The sequence below is a fragment of the Mandrillus leucophaeus genome, unplaced genomic scaffold (assembly GCF_000951045.1).
Source record: "Mandrillus leucophaeus isolate KB7577 unplaced genomic scaffold, Mleu.le_1.0 Scaffold435, whole genome shotgun sequence".
NCBI classification, from domain to species: domain Eukaryota; kingdom Metazoa; phylum Chordata; class Mammalia; order Primates; family Cercopithecidae; genus Mandrillus; species Mandrillus leucophaeus.
The window spans coordinates 476,492-480,161 of NW_012104643.1; the positions used below are offsets into that span (position 1 = coordinate 476,492).

At 55.9% G+C, this 3,670-nt stretch overlaps 1 protein-coding gene across 3 annotated transcripts in view; it reads right to left on the minus strand.

Moving 5' to 3' along the window:
- CHID1 (chitinase domain containing 1) overlaps positions 1 to 3,670 on the minus strand; it is a 56,472-nt gene that overhangs the window by 48,525 nt on the left and 4,277 nt on the right. The window contains exon 1 of one of the 3 annotated variants that reach the window (XM_011993853.1): positions 1,730 to 1,852. The exons of the other annotated variants lie outside the window; for them this stretch is intronic. The gene's annotated coding sequence lies outside the window, so the exon portion shown is untranslated. Of the gene's footprint in view, positions 1 to 1,729; positions 1,853 to 3,670 lie in introns of those variants that run through there. 3 annotated transcript variants of the gene reach the window in all.

Below are 3,670 nucleotides of genomic sequence, written 5' to 3' on the forward strand. Positions count from 1 at the left end.
CCTGTAGTCCCAGCTACTCGGGAGGCTGAGGCAGGAGAATGGCGTGAACCCGGTAGGCGGAGCTTGCAGTGAGCTGAGATCCGGCCACTGCATTCCAGCCTGGGCGACAGAGCGAGACTCCGTCTCAAAAAAAAACAAAAAAACAAAAAAACAAAAAAAAAATTGAACCCAGGAGGCAGAGGTTGCGGTGAGCCGAGATCACGCAACGGCACTCGAGTCTGGGCAACAGGAGCAAAAACTCCATCTCAAAAAAAAAAAGAAACAAAACAAAAAATAAACGAGCAGGCTATCTGGAATTACTGGTCATTCTGTTTCTTCTCTTCTGCTTTATCTGTATCTTCTGGTCTTCCTGCACTAAACTTTTATTATACTGTTTACTTTTAGGTTCTACGGACTACCAACAAATGTGATTCTACTTTCTGGCTGGGTGCTGTGGCTCACGCCTGTAATCCCAGCACTCTGGGAGGCCGAGACAGGCAGATCACAAGGTCAAGAGATCGAGACGATCCTGGCTAACATGGTGAAACTCTATCTCTACTAAAAACACAAAAAATTAGTCGGGCATGGTGGCGGGCGCCTGTAGTCTCAGCTACTCGAGAGGCTGAGGCAGGAGAATGGTGTGAATCTGGGAGGCGGAGCTTGCAGTGAGCCAAGATAGCGCTGTCTTGAAAAAAAAAAAAAGTGATTCTACTTTCCATCTTTCACTGGGGTTGGGGGCAGCAGCAGGGGGAGCTGAACAACTACCATAGCCCAGCCAGGCTGTTAATCCTTCATGAAGCTTCGGGACACTGCTGGGAAGAAGTTCTTGGCTAGTTTCACAGCTCGAGCAGCACAGACCCCTCTAGACCAGCTGAGGGGCCCACACAGCCTGGGCAGAGACAGAGACCTGAAAGGTGGGGAGCTCAGCCCAACCCACTACCCGGCAAGTGGGCACATGGCCTTCCCCTCGGGTCACAGGCTCCTGAGGATATGGAAGCTCAGGCCCAAGAGGCTCCGGGAAGCCCAGCCAGGCAGGTGCACCTGTCAGAAGATGCTGCCAGAGCCAGGCCTACCATAGTGCCTACCCTCCTACCCAAAAGACTTCCTGGCCAGGAACCCGTTTTCACTCCCTCTGAAACCGTCCCCTTGACCCACTTCCTTCTGCAGAGGCACACACTGTCCCACTTTGCCCTGTCTCTTCCCTGGGTGAGACTGGTGCTCCTGGTGCAGACTGAGGGGACTGTGGCTGCCCCCGGGCAGGGATTTTGCATGCTTTGGTACCCAATACACCCACAACACACCTGCGTGGGAAGAACACGGTCCTAGAGCAAGGTCAACCAGTGAAGCTCCCCCACCTAGGAGGCAGGGAGCCACAAGACAGCCTGACCTGCACGCTTATGGGGAGTTAGGGAGGGAACTCACAGGGCAAGCACAGCAGCACCTGGTACATGGAGCCACAGGCAAAACAGTGAGTGCCTGAACAGCCACGGCAGTTCCGAGGGCTGTGCAGAGGGAATAAGGCGGCCCAGGCACAGATCACCACCCTGTGCCCCAACGCCCAACCTCTCCAGCCCCTCTCCTCAGTGACACATCCCAGAATCACAACCAAGGGCAGCAGCCTGCTGTCACCTGCCCCTAGCCCCACTATCTTTCTGCTGCAGCTAAGGCTTGGTCTGAGTCAGCAACAGCCCCAGGGAAGGAGAGGAGGGTTCTGGCCATGGCACAGGGAAGACGGCCCAGAATCACTTGCCTGGCCAGGCTGAAACGGCCGCTGCCTCAGTTCCCAAGCACCCAGTCTTTGACCCCAGCCCATTCCATGACCACTGGCTCCTTCTCTGTCTTCTGGGTGGAAATCTGGGTCAGGGACGAAGGAAAGGAAGGAAAAACCAAATGGGTGGTTCTCCAGGGGACTGGCTCAGGAGTAATTTGAGGGCACACTCAGGTACAAAATGACCAACCACTATGGGGCTGGGTCTCTGCCCCTACCTGCCGTCCTGTAGATCTGAAACAGCGCCACTGTCCACCCACCTAGAGGCCCCTCTGCCTATGACCTCCCTGCCCCCCAACCTATGATTTCACACTTCAGGGAAGGAAGAGGAAAGGGTGGAAGAGGAAGAGTGCTGTCAGCATGTGTCCAGCGGAGGGGGCACCAGGAGAACCTGACTGAGCACCAGGCCAGGGCTGGTACTGCCCCTGTCCACTCACACTCAGCTTGCCAGCTCAGCGATGAAGTGCTCGGATACAGGCTGCTCACAAATGCTGGGCTGCTTCTCTGACTTGCCATGGAACTTTCCAGACAACTGCCCCAGGGAGATGGTGTGTGTGATGTGTGAGGGATGCTCACACTGCAACCAGGTCCTTGTCTGGGCTTTGGTACCTCCCCGGCTCCCCACTGCTCACCGGCCGCTCTGCTCTGAGGCCTGTGAGGACACTCTCCATCATGCTCTTCACGTAACACAGACTCCCAGGCTTTGTTCCTGCATCAAAACGTGTTTCTTCCCCAAATGCCAATGACCTTCCCTTGGGCAGAACGGCCCCGCACACAAAGGGAATGTGGGGTGTTATGAAGAGGCACAGGCCCCGACCCTGGTCACCCAAAGCGGTCCCAGAAATCATTCTGTAACAAGCTAAGGTGGAGCGCTACTGCTCCCACTTTCCTGCACTCCCAGTCCGTAGGTCCAGGACCTCCTCGGTGGTGTTGATGGAAAGGATGGGAGTCACAGCAGTGGCTTTCCAATGCTTTTCATGGAGACCAGCAGTAAGAAATGCCCTTTACATCACAGCCCAGCACACGTGTATGTCATGTGTGCACATGTGTAAAGCGACAGCAGCCAATCAGAGCTAACTCCATTCTGTGATGGACACACTGACAACTCCTATTCTATTGTGTTTTGAAGAACTGGTGCATGGTGGCTCCGGCCTGCGAGCCTAGCACTTTGGGAGGCCAAGAGTTCTTGACTGGTTTTGGCAACAAAGCAAGACCTGGTCTCTACAAAAAATATTTTTCTGCCGGGCGGATCACCGCATCAGGAGTTCAAGACCAGCCTGGCCAACATGGCGAAACCCAATCACTAAAAAAGATTTAAAAAATTGGCTGGGTGCAGTGGTGTGCGCCTGTACTCCCAGCTACTCGGGAGGCTGAGGCAGAAGAATCCTTAAACTCAGAAGCGGAAGTTGCAGTGAGCTGAGATCGCACCACTGCACTCCAGCCTGGGCGACAGGGTGAGACTTTGCCTTAAAAAAAAAAAAAAAAAAAAAAAAAAATTCTTAGCTGGGTGCGCTGGCGCACACCTGTGGTCCCAAGTAGCTAGGAGGCTGAGAGAGAGCACAGGAAGTCGAGGTGGGTGGACGGGCGGGCGGGTCCCCCTCCAGTTCGGACAGTCAGCAATGGAAGCTTCAAGGTTTGGGGCTGAACCAAGGGTGGGATCCCGTCTGACGCGCCCGCCTTTCACGGGGACCGCGTACCCCTCACTGGGAGGGCAGCCCGCCTGGAGCCCTCCTGCCGCTGCTCCCCCTAGGGGTCCTGGGGACCCAGTGGCCACCACTTTGCCACACGAGCCGCGCGCTCACACACTCCTCACCCGCCGGCCACATCCCGTCTGCGCACTCAGGCCCCTTCCACCAGCGCGCCTCGCTCTCAGGCTCGCTCGCCCTAGCGCACGCGCTCCACCTCCCACTCGCGGTTCCCCCG